Genomic DNA, 13,696 nt, shown 5'->3' on the forward strand with positions numbered 1-13,696 from the left:
TCCATTAATAATCAAATTGATGATTGCAAAAATGATATGCTGCATCAATAAACAGTGACCTGATTAAATAAAATAAGATCAGTGGTTGCATTAGAATATATTTTAAAATGGTGTAATTAATAATAATTTGGGACCAAAGTAATTCACATTCGATTCATTCAAAAGTAGAGAGTTTGCTGCAAACAACTTTATTCATCATTATCGCACATATTCTAAGGGTCTTACATCATGTAAAATTATCAAAATGTCTCTGGAATTTCATTCTGTATATCAAGTTTTACTCTTGAGAGTTCAATGGTTCTGTCCTGTCATTGTTCTTTCCAAAAGCACATTCTTTATTTTATTAACACTCCAAAATACTTTGTTTTAAATAAGATATTTTGTAATCTTTCCTATTCATGATTCATGAAACACAATGGTAAGAGCACATTATTAAATGCACATTTTAAATTCTAATTTAAAAAGGAATATACATCCATTACGAGTACATGCAGATATGTCTTCATTTGATAACGTATAAATTTCACAATTATGATAGATATGCACATTGTTTATATAAAAAAAATCAATGGAAATCGTTTACATATTTTTAAAAAAGGATGGATGATTTGATACAATAATTCTTATAATACTGAGATAATCCAAAACAAATGATCAACTCTATTTTGCCTTTATTTTCTTATACTTACCTGTATAATGTTACTAATTATATTCTCCTCCATTAAGGAGTAGACATCTAATTGAACTATATTCCACAAGATAAGTTTCACTGAATAAGATAAGACTCACTTCCATAGGACGAAGGCAATATTTTGTTGTCTCTTCTGTTTTCAATATTGACGAAAAACCCAGTTCACAAGTTTTTGTAAATGATTTAGGTTATTCATACCTTATAGAGCATTTTCAGCATTCATTTTCCTTTTTTTACCCGAAGTCCATAAAATTGAACTAGTATTACACATTATTTCAATTGCTTTTCTTTGAGAGGCAATCGCTTTTCATTTTTGACATCACACAAAATTCATTTTGCATGAAGAAAGTGCTTAGTTCTGCAAAATACATTTTACCACAAATAACTTTGTCTTTATACATTAATAAGTAGAAGGATAAACTCACAAAGCATATATCTACATTTATTTCACAAAAACTACCACTGTTTCAGTAGTGTTTTTCTTCAAATTGGTTGCCTGACTGAAGAGTTATTCCATTATTGTAAGCATTCTGTATATTGCTACTTGAAAATTTGAATTATATATCAGAAAAATTAATTCCAATGAACATAAGCACACTTATACATCTAGATAGTATTAAATTATCATTAAAACAATCCATTTATGACACTTTGATTATTCAACTAATGATATACATTTGCAGCACTACGGTTACAATAATTTTGCTCGGGAAATAAATCAATTTGCTGGATAGCATTTGGAGTGTTTTAGGAAAACATGGCTTAATATTCGTCTTGATTGAGCGTTCATAGCGGTGAATGAGCATGATAACATTTGATAGAGAACACTGATGAAGCTTGGCGGTGAGTTTTGTCATTCTGAAAATAAAATGATCAATAATGACAAAACACAGGAAAAGATTTTAACTTCAGAGATGACAAAGAATCATGTATGAGAACAGGACTTTAGTAAATAAATACAAGTTCCTGAATGCAATAAAGCAGAGGTGTGGTCATAATTCACAGAAATTGTTAAGACAAATTCTTTTTATATATATTTTTAAAATTTCAAGCTAAAACTGAGAAATTTTTATCTGAAAAGCGTTGCATATTACAATGTACAGCTACATTCTTGAAATAAAAAAACAACTCTTCCGGAAGGTATATTTTAAACTGAAAAGATGAATCATTTTAATGCAGAAAGAAATTCCATTTCTCTGTAAGATGCCAAAACATTCTGTATCTGTTTTGAAACGAATGTTGAGTACCTAAAAAGAAAAATCATTGGTATAAAGTTCACAAAATTAGCAAAAATATGTCATCTGCAACTATAAGGAAATATGCAACTATAGGGAAATAATGTAGTCTTGTAATCTGCAACTATGGGGAAAAGAAGATATTACACATCAATAGATAAAATAAATCCGGACACTTTAAGATCTACACATTCATCGAAGTTCTTTTAGAAAGCTAGATAAATTATCTCGAATTTTGACTATGATTAGATTTTAGCTCGCGTCTTAAAGTGAAGATTCGCTGACGAGGGCATTTAAAATGTTGGCCAAAAATGGACGAAAAAGAACTTTCATTCGGGCTCACTCACTTTTTTTCCCACAAAAAGTTGATAATTATTTGCAAAATTCATCAATGAATTTGTTTCCTAAATGCAATAACTGCATGCATTTTAGTAAAAATAACACATATAGTACGGAACATATGTGTGTTTCATTTAAAAATCTCCTCTCGCTTTTTCCCTCTAATATACATTATTTTCAATCGAATTACACATAAAAATATTCCACAATATGCTAACGAAGCATTATGTTAAAATGTGAAACAAATACTTAGAATGTTGAAAAAAATATGAGTGTTTGTAGCAAATAATAATAAACTGAATATGTATAAAACAAAGAATAAAATATCTTTTATGATTTCAAAGATAAATCTATAGAACAAATTAAATAAAAAAAAATCCAGTTGAATAATATTAGGATTCAGAAAGATATTAGCACTATAATGACCTGTATATCTGTTTTTCACCAAATGAAGCTAAATAGTGAGTGGCTTCTGCAAATTGATATTTTAAACTGAAAACTTTGAATAGTTATATTAAATTTGATAAGTTTTCAAAATATGCGCATTTATAAAATACATATTTAATTTAAATCTGACCACCTTGTATATAAGGAGTATGTACTGATAATGGATGCAGTAATAAATTTGGATTGTCGATAGTGAATTATATGCATACTCTCAAAATGTTTTAGCACAACAATAACAAATGGGCCAATTAGTGAGACATTTATAGAAATTTTCAACTATCATTATTATCCACTACTATCGTGTGACGCATTCTGTATGCAGTATCAAAATATTTTAAATCCAGTCAATCTACAGTAAAGAACAGAACATTAAAATTATTTGAAATTTTTATTATGAGCAGAGTTTCCTCTGAAATATAGTCCTCCAGCGTTTTCATTAGAAAATTCTGATTTTTTGAAACGTTTAGTGGATAAACATTTGTACGCTGTCTTCAGGCATAAAAATTAGTTTCTTATGCCTTTATTATTTCCTTGTATGCCAGATATTTTATAAAAAAGAAGTCAAGTTTTCATAGGAGCAAGAATTATTTAAATATTAAGATAAAATAAAATTATGTGTTTAAAAAATGCTGTGAAATTTATTTGATGACTAATTACAGAAAATTTTTAAGCAATAATATTTTTTTTTCTTTTATTATTACACTTACGTTTCCTCTACATTTTTTTACGGTTATTTTTGCGTTATTCATTTATTTTTCTTGAAATTCGCTGATCTTGAATGCTACTTTATTTCCATCAAAACACTGAATTTAACTCTTTTGAGTTTGAATGACAAAAGTTTTTTTTTTTTTTACGTTGTATATTTTATTAATACAGTACATTTACTTTGGATAAAACATTGAATAAAATAGATACATATAATAAAGACTTCAAATATCTTGCAGAAGTAAACATTAAATGTTAGCGATAGTCATATGTTAGTACGGTTAGCTACATAATACAACTCAGTGGCGACAAACTGAAGAAATTCGCAGAAAACTGGAGTAAAATATCATTGGATAAGGTTCATATCATGCTAGAACAGGATAAATTGTAGATCCCCGTTCTCATCGTCAAAAGTAAATAAATAGATGCATAATTGTACAGAATCTATTTTAAAGCATTCATTTGTGCTTATCTTGAAACAGATTATTTATATTTATTCATAAATTGTGTTCACGATATTTTATTCAGGCTTTTTATGGAAAAAGCAAAACATGCCTCTTTAAATTGTATTCATTTGACCAAACGCATTCAAAAGCTTCAGCAAACATGCAATAATCTAAAGCATATTATGGACATTTACAAAAACTATAATCGAAATTGAACTTACTGGAGTAAATGAAGAATATATTACTTATCGTGGAATGAATGAGAGAAAAATTACATTACACTATTAGTTGTTTCTAATTTTAAATTTTAAAAATTGCTTTTCAAGTGAGCCCCATGAAATAAATTCATGTTTATTGGCGATTACAACAATAAATGCATGTTCTCTAGTTTTTAACATGCATATCTAAACATCTTTTGCTTGGAAAAATATAAAATAAATGTTATCAGTATTATGCTTTGCTGAAAGAAAAATTGATAACGCTTGGTTGGCTGAATTCAACAGTTATTAATCTGTAGAATCTGGAATGAATGTGGCATAAAACAGAAGTTCAACCCTTTTCTTAGGATTGGCAAATGCATTAAACCAAATATATAGCATTTGAAAGAAAAATCTTTTAATTCTCTTGGATTCCCCCTAGTGTATTTAGTTAGCAGAAATATATTATCATGCTTTTTATATTTTCCCAAACATCTCATTGTAATATTAGGTCATAATTCAAGAAAAATTTTATGCTCACATGAAATATTCTTTCACATTCTGAGATTCTAAAATTCGAATTTTTAATGAATCTTTATGCTTTTGCAAATTCTTAACACTGATTATTAGCTACATCTGCTAGCAAAATAGATTTATTTTATTGGATATATGTGGAATCCTAGATCATAGAAAGTACACTATACCTTTTTACAAGAAATCTTATTGGGAAAAAATTAATAACATATGACATGTATCTTATATAGGGGGTCAATTTATCTTATATAGAGATATCCAAAATTTCAAATTATGCATCCGATTGATATTTTCATACAAAGGGCACAACTAGCTAAGCTGGCTGTTTAATAAACTACGATTCTAAAATGAATTATAAGCACTAAATATGTTAAATTTTTAGTATTTATTTAATAAAAATTTCAAATAGCATTTTTGAAAATCAGATATTATGAACCTAATCATACCCTTCACTGAAAAAAATTTCTTTACCATAAGTTCATGAATGGATAATTTTAAAAGTATAAAGCAGGTAATGCAAACTTAAAATTTTAAAGAGCGTTGTATATTTGATTTCAGCATATGTAATTCATTGCAAGCAACTGTTATACCGCAGCTTAAAAATGCTGATAATTTTATATAATTTTCGTTCAAGAAACTGATTCATTTTTCATTTCGTAAGCTATGATTATCTTTCAAAGCATTTTTCTTTTGAGTCTACAGACTTTATGAGGGGAATATTCAGTTTCATAATTTATATTTTCTATTGAAAATTCAGATAATTCAGTTTTAAAAATTATTTTAAATAAAGAAACTGGATAAAGAATTGAAATAATTTTTTAGCTACGTTCCTAAAAATATACTTAATACAATGAGAAATTGTATTACATTGAAAGCGAAGCACGCTGCTAAACTTTTTAGACTCTAAAAATACTTCTTTGGTCTCTTATTTCAAATCCTTGTCTTAAATTTGGTAACAGGTAGAATGATAAAAAAATAATGGATGGATGTTTTCAATAATAAATACATTTTCAAAAGTTAGTTAAAAATAGCCTAACAATAGTCTCATTCTGAAAGGCTGAAATACTAGAGGCTCTAATCCGCCTTTTCAATTTAATTTACAAGACGTCATTCCTGGAAAAATTCTTTTCAAAGATTAATGAAAAGCTCAAAATTCTGTAAAGCTTTCAAAATGAGAATGCATTTCGTTTCCAGATTTGGCAGAGATTACTTTGTCTACTCCTAAAAGCAACTTTCTTTGGCGGGGGAGGGGGAATAAAGCTGCCATTAAGAGTTTTTTTCGGTCAGCTCAAATAAAAAAGTAAACAGAAAAATGGGAAGAGTGAAATATTAAACCAAAAATGGAAAATGCTAAATTTGTATAAATACCATCAGCTTTGAAAGAAAAGAGACGCATTCTTTTGATGCATATGAAATTTAGATTTTCAATTTGAACTGAATGGGCACAAATAGCAAGCTTTATAAGATATTTGGTTTCCATAAATCTAAAAGTTGCTTACACAGAAACGTGATATGGAAATGACGGTCCCTTTAAAATCGAAAGACACCTGGAAATATGTTGACATATGTGCATATGTGTTGACATATGTGTGACATATTTCTAAACGACTTAAGGTGTACGTACACACTAGAAGATTTTTTTTTTTAAATTTTAACTTTAAAAATCCAGTTTTTTCACAGTATGCCATTAATATATGTTTAAATTCATTTCAGTGAGAAAAAAACATATTACACTACTTATTAATTAATTAAATAATATTTAATGAGCTAATTAGCATATTTTTTGAAACGTGATATCTTAAATTCTAATTTGTACAGTCACACCATTCTAGTTGGAAATTATGCCTAATATTAGTCTTCATGTTGTCTGCCTCAATCAAGTTATAAAAATATATAGTTTTTTTAAAACAACTTTTTCATCAACGATGAATAGAAAAAGCTAGAGTTTTTCTGTAATTTTAACTTTTAAATAGCTATTAAAAATTTATTTCCATAAATATAATTTTGATTGAGGCACAAAACATCCGCTATTTCATGCAGATTATTTTGATACATAAATAATTGTATTTGGTTAATTTTTTGTTGAGTTATGATTGTTTGAATGAAGCAACATAGTGGGAAAATGTCATTCTTCATAAAAGGTGTTTTAAAAAATCCGTAACTAGAGTTTTGATGAAAGCACCTCAAGAAAAATAATTATAACTCAAGAAGTATTTCGAATATTGACAACATCTTGGCGTCGTTTGAAAGCTAAAGGATCAGAGAACATTTTGAAGCAATAAAAAATATTCGATATTTTGAACGATTTTTGAAGTTTCAAGTGTGTATATACACCTTAAGGAAATTGATCATTTCTTTGCAATTACTTGTTTCAATAGGTGACATTGAATAATTTATTAAATATAGAAACAATACTATGCTGGCACAACAAAGAAAACTTTTCCTTACACTGATATAAATATAATTGTTTCCCGTGTTAATTAGAAATCAGTTTGAAGAATATTTAAAAATATATTATAGAAGTTAAACCTGTTAAATATGCCCAATGAACAGTTTGTAAGAAAAAATATTTAGAAAATGAGATAAAAACTGTTTAAAACCTTTCCTTATACAGAAAATTACAACATACTTCCGTCTATTAATGAATATATAAATCAGATTTTAAGAAATATATAGTTTTTTCCCCAATAATTACTGTTATTTCATTAAAATAAGCACATATATAAAATTTTATTTTAAAAGCAATTAGTTTCTTGTGAAGGAGATAAAATTTTATTAACAAATCACTAATTATTAAAGGTGAAAAAAATAAATTTGCAGATTTTACATAATTGGACTTAAATATGTTAATATCCAGTACTTAAAATAATGGGAATTCTAAGAGCCCATATTAACTTGATTGCATTCTAAAGATGTAATTTACGATCTATAAAGCAATTAAATCTCAATAAACCAAAGTTATAAACCAAAAAAATAAATTTTTAAAATTAAAGTTAAATCAAATTAAATTTTTAAATGAAATTTGGATAATTTTTTTTGCAAACTTCGTTAATTTCCTTCCCCTGTTCGAAGAAATTAGCTATTGATATTTGATAACTAACTTATTTGAAGAAATATAATTCATAGACGTTTACATACATTTGCTATTAGAATCTGTCTATTCAAATTCCTAATGTCGAGTGCCAAAATTATCAATTTTAAGCTATTTAAATTTCCTTTCATTGCTTTCAGGTTGCAAAATGCAGATGATAATATTCTGATTCCGAGATTACATTATAATGAAATAATTACCCGCAAAAATCTTTGAGGAAATATCATTTTACTTGAATTACTAAAAAATTGCTTAAAAAATACCTGGTTACACAACAAACATAAATTTTCAGGATTTGGAAATATTTCGAGAAGCAATATTCAGCAGGGTTTACATTTGAATTAATTTAATTTGCTGCCAGTTAGAAGCAATGGCATCCAAAAATTATTTCAGGGAAATTTATATATTGTAATTTCACTAAAGCGTCATATCATAGAGTTCTGAGTCAGTTTATCTATAAATAGATAACTACATTTATTAGCTTTTTACAACGTTGTTTCTTACTGTCTCGTGACATTCGAGTTAAGAATTAGAGCACGGAAGAATCTTCTTACAGTGAATAAATAAGTGTATGTATATAAATTATGTTACTATCTGATCTAACTTTAATTACATTTGAGGAAACCTGCCTCTATTTCTTTAAATGTTTGAGACAACTAAAATTGACTGAATGCCTAGATTTTTTTTTCAAATGGACGTTCATGAGTATTATTCATTCAATTAATTATCAGAGTAATACTCATTCAATTCGTTCAGGAAATGCTGTTTTATTTAAAGATAATTTTTCAAATCTAAATCCTATTATAAGCTTTAGAACCTAAGGAAGTAACTTCTTTTAAGCAATTCTACTTAACTTCAACTGTGAAACAGCTTAATTTTCCTTTCACTAACCCTCTCACTCACTTGAACTAGATATTCTGAATCCCAAAGAACACTCAATTGATATTTTATTTATTTTTTTGATTTTATGGGGCTTACATTGCTTTTCCACACTTCATTCTGTCTTGCATGTTAATACAGAATTTCTCAAGAAATATTGCGAGGGTTAAAAGAATAATAATCAACTTTAAAGTGAATATAACATATTTTAAATAATGGATATAATCTGCAAATTATTTCATAATATATTTTTTTTCGATGAACAATAAAAATAATGTTTATATTTGCTAATATACATCATTTTTTAAATGTAACAATTAGATATCTTATCTTTAAGCCATAATTACCATATTCAAAAGAGATTAAATCATTTAGATTGATATTTAATTAAAGGATTTGAATATTTAGATTAATAGATTTAAGTTTCTAGGTGCATTTATACATTCTATTTTTTATTTTCTTTTAACTAATTTCATTGTTATGACCATAAATATGTTCTACCCTATCAATATTCCTTGGAAAATAAAGGTATTTTCTTATAAGGAATAAAAAGAATAAAACTTGAAAATTCAAATTCATATAAAGTTTTTCAAAGAATTTTATTATTTAAAAAAATGATTAGCTTATTTTAATATGGTTTTCTGAAAGCTGAGTAAACCAAACAATGTCTTGAAAGGAGGTTATTTTTGTCCTTAGGTGAGCATGATTAGCTTCTTTCCACAACAAAAGAATGCCATGCAAAAGAAGAAAAAAAATGAGTTAAGAATATTGTTTGGTTATACAGCATTCTGTTAAGCGTTAGAAAATAACATGCATGTTTGCTTAAATGAAAATATTCATATCTCTGACACAGATTGCATAAAATGACAATCTACAACAGCTAACTGGAAAGAATATAGAGCAAAAGGAATGTATGAAAATTCTTTCACTGAAGTATCAGAAATGGAAGGAAATTTTGGAAGCCGTTATAAATAAAAATGCTCGAGAGGCATAAAATGTAAATCAGGCCTTTTGGTAACAAAGAATGCACCAAACCAGTTTTGCTTAAAATAGACTACTTTGAAATGTGGTTATGGCCCAAAAGTGCCGTGTGTCATACTTTAAAAAGGCTCCCGAATGAATCTCCGCCGAATTCTCGCAATCATTTCACTCCTGTACGAAATCTTCTCTTTGTTCTTAACCTTTTACTTCATTTCTTGTCCGATTCCAAGGTTTAAGGTTTCTTTTTATGTTCTCTTGTCGTGTCCTATCCCATTAAGTTCCTTTAAACAAAGTACGTTTCTTCATTTTATTTCAAAAATGATGAACAGTTGTTTTTGTTTGTTTTTCTATCACTCGGAATTTCAAAAGCTTTTTGATTTTCAAAATTTCTGACGAGGACATTTTTCTGATATGCGCTGTTACGCTTCAATTTATGAGAATTTATGAAATCCATTAAAATAATGGAAATGTATATTTGCTAAAGAAATGCCTTTCAAAAGAAAAACTTTTCCTTTTTTTTAAAGCTAAAAATGTAATTTTGTAAATCTTAATCAATTACCAAGTGTCTGTTTCTTTCTATGATTTAAATGAATTGAGATCAGTGATGTTCTGTATTTTTGAAGCAAGCAGTACTGTTTTGTAATTGAGAAATAGCATTCCAAAACAGCATTATGTTTGATTTTAATTGTTTTTTTCCTACAATCATAAAGGCAATTAATTAGAAATTGTCTCAAAAATATTAGAATCCTTCTTTATTTTTATTTAAAAATTTCGAAATTGTGTTTTTGCAATAAACACTGAAAAAAACTTATGTAAATCACGCCAAAAGCATCTCTGTTTCAAAATCGTATTCCTTTATAAGTTGTTAATAAATGGTTATGAAATTTTATTATTCAGAATTAATATATAGAAAATTAAATGAGTCATTTTTATTTTAATATTATTGAGATCAGTGATGGATCAAGATTTCATTCCAAATTATTCAGGATATTATTCTTTACTGCAACATTTTTCTTTGCGCATTTCATTTAAAGATTTGAGATCAAGATAACTGATATAAATATGCAATTATCTGAAATTGCTCTGTAGTTGGAAAAAAAGCCTTAAGAACTTATCGGAAAGTTTCCTTTCATCACCTTTCAACAATGAATTTATTATATCAATATTATTATACCAATAATATTACCATTTTCTTATTTCTCTCACAAAAATCTTTTTTGAGCCAAGTGGGTTAAATATACTATACAAGTGTTAGGTTTTTTATATTTTTGAATTAATTATTTTTTTTCTGAAGTGCTCGCTTTATAAACCATTTTATTTAATGTTATTTGAAAATAATTTTTTCTGACTGATTTGGTCATCGTGATTATAGGTCACTTAAGTTTGCTCGTTTTCCCTGGGATCGCCATGTTAAAGTCTATTTTAGATGCATGCATACACCTTTCTTGCAATATAGGGCAGTGATGGGTTTTTTTTTTCAGTTGTCTGGTTCTTCCCGATGATATAGGACAAGTAAGAAAGCATAATTGGACATTCCATATATGCTTGGATTTCAACCAGTGAAGTACCAGAGGCTGTTATATGGCAAGCGATATAAAAGCTCTGTTCATCGCGCCAGTTTAGCGGGAATTCATGTCTCACCTAGTACTCATTACCGGAAATAAAGTACAATCTTTCTATCCACTCTATCTAAAATCATTTGTGCTGTGGATCTCTAAGAAGGTGGATATGTATACAAATAAAGAGAAATATAGACATGAAAGGACTTGGAAATGGCATTATAGAGGAGCACAAACAATGTATTGAGAACAAAGAAAAGTGTTTTCAAAGAAATCATGTGCCAGTTGCAGGAATTTTTTGTAATTACAGCAACGTATCTGGGAAACGGGTACATTTTCTAAAAGTTGGTGAAGCACTTGGCTAAAAGAAATGTGATCAGGTCTCTAGCAACGGAGAGAATCATGTGGCTAATCAAAGAAACCCTCAGATCACGCAAGAGGACATTGCACCAAGATGTTCACATTCCCCAAATGATGGTGTAGAGATAGCTGCAAGAATCAAGAATTTTTACATTTACTGCCTTAAACGCTTCTCTGATGAACATGCAAACGTGGTTGATTGGATAAGAACCATTCAATACCTAACATTCTCCTTTTCATGATCTACACATTTACCGTCCATGTGTCGAATTTGCAGTGTGGTAACAGATGGTCGCAAATCCAAATTTTCTTTCACATATGCTTTTTTTCAGGGGTAAATATTACTACGAATTCCCTCAATTACCATGTGTCTTCTATAAAAAATCTGAGAAACCCACATCCATAATCTTCCCGGTATTTTTTTGTGATAAATGTTTGTGCTGTATCATACCATTTAATTTAACCATCTTTTGCCATCTCACTTTCAAATTCGTATCTTGTGTTTTGGTTAGAGATATTTTCATAATTACGAACTTGCTCCAATACGCATCGAACAATGTCTGCATCACTGAAACATACAAGTCTATTAACCGCAGATTTGCATAATACTTTAAGTTCTATGAAGCCAGGACAATATTCTGCTTTCTGCTATCCAATCAACTGGTAGTCGCGTTCACTCAATTATTCATATCTTGACTTTTCTCTTAAGGGTCATATGAAAAGCCTTGTTTATAATAGAAATCCCGTCGATTCAATTATAAACCTACTTCTCCAGATTCCCGCTACTGCTAGCTCCATACAGTTTATGCATGCTATTTTTCGATAGTGCGTAGTGCGTACTAAATTGACGGTGTAAATCACTATTAGCAGTCTTAATTTTGAAAAGTTGCTGTGATGAAAAATTTGCACTATTGAAGTACGTACATTGAATAAGATATTCTCCTTTAACCTATCGTTGCCCCTTCGCTATGTCTCTGTTTGTTTTGTTTTTAACCCTTAACTGGGGAGGTGAAATTTTAGGACTAACTGGGGAGATGCGGTCTACGAGACCGCATTTCATTTACACTCAAATTAATTTTTTTATTGTCTGTATTAGTATGGAAAACTGCCAATATATTTTGCAGATATTTTTCTTCATATATAGATATGTTTTAGAAATTTTTCAAAATATATTATCATTGAAAAAAGTAAATGCGTTGGAACATACATTTTCTTCACAATTACATGTTACAATAAATAATATTCTTGAAAAAACTATTTACTTTTTAAATCATATTTATTTTTGCAGTATATGAAGGTATATAGAAGACAACATAATGTAAAATTCAACAATTATATGAAAAATAAAAAAAATAAAAATTGACAATGGGTAAAATTGGCCCTTTTTTTATCGGATTGTGTGACTTTCACAGCTCGATTTTCTAGGGAATTTTAAAAATACAGGTTAAGAATTAGTATAAAAATCAACCTATAAATTCTGTATATATATCTCTTGGTATATAAATATATTTTATAAATTTTTGAAAATACATTATCAGTAGAAAAATTAATTATGTTTGAACATGCGTATCAGAATCAGTCGAATGCGAACTTTCATCGAAAATATCTTCTGTACAATAATCCTTATCACGAAACTCACTTTCTGCTTCATTTAAAAGTGTCTGGAGCACTGCTCCATAATAAGATCAGTAAATTGGATGATATTTCGGGGCCGAAGTTTTAGCGCCATCTGCTAAGCTTTGTTTATCACTGGGACACTAACAGGGAGGTGTGGTCTTAGAGATCGCCCTCAAAGATATAACTGAATTATTTTTAAAAGCATCCGCTGAAATCGGTTTAAAAAGTGCACGTGTATTGAAGGTCACAAAACAGGAAGCTACAGGGTCAATTCATTCAATTGAACTAAAAACAGAATAGGGGTGACCGCAAATCCATCGCTAGCGGTCTCACAGACCGCACGTTCCCGGTTAAGGGTTAACACTTTCAGTACATATCATCCTCTAGCGCATCAGCGAATGAGTGATGAGCATATATTTATGCAATTTGTGCCATGTATATTTGAGTTCCATCACTCCTAAATATATAAATCAGAAACTTTGAGCCATTCTATATACGTTGATTTGTTACATCGGAATATCCTGGAATTCCTTAGCATGCCCATTTGCTAAGAACAACTTACCTTACACAAATTTTATAATTAATTGCTTAAAAAGTAATAATATTTATTAAATA

At 28.5% G+C, this 13,696-nt stretch overlaps 1 protein-coding gene across 1 annotated transcript in view; it reads right to left on the reverse strand.

The window, feature by feature from the left end:
* Positions 1-208: 208 nt before the first annotated feature.
* Positions 209-13,696, reverse strand: part of LOC129960469 (carbonic anhydrase-related protein 10-like) — a 423,345-nt gene continuing 409,857 nt past the window's right edge. The window contains exon 11 of the transcript XR_008783594.1: positions 209-1,938. The gene's annotated coding sequence lies outside the window, so the exon portion shown is untranslated. The remainder of the gene's footprint in view (positions 1,939-13,696) is intronic.

This window comes from Argiope bruennichi, chromosome X2 (assembly GCF_947563725.1).
Source record: "Argiope bruennichi chromosome X2, qqArgBrue1.1, whole genome shotgun sequence".
Lineage (NCBI taxonomy): Eukaryota > Metazoa > Arthropoda > Arachnida > Araneae > Araneidae > Argiope > Argiope bruennichi.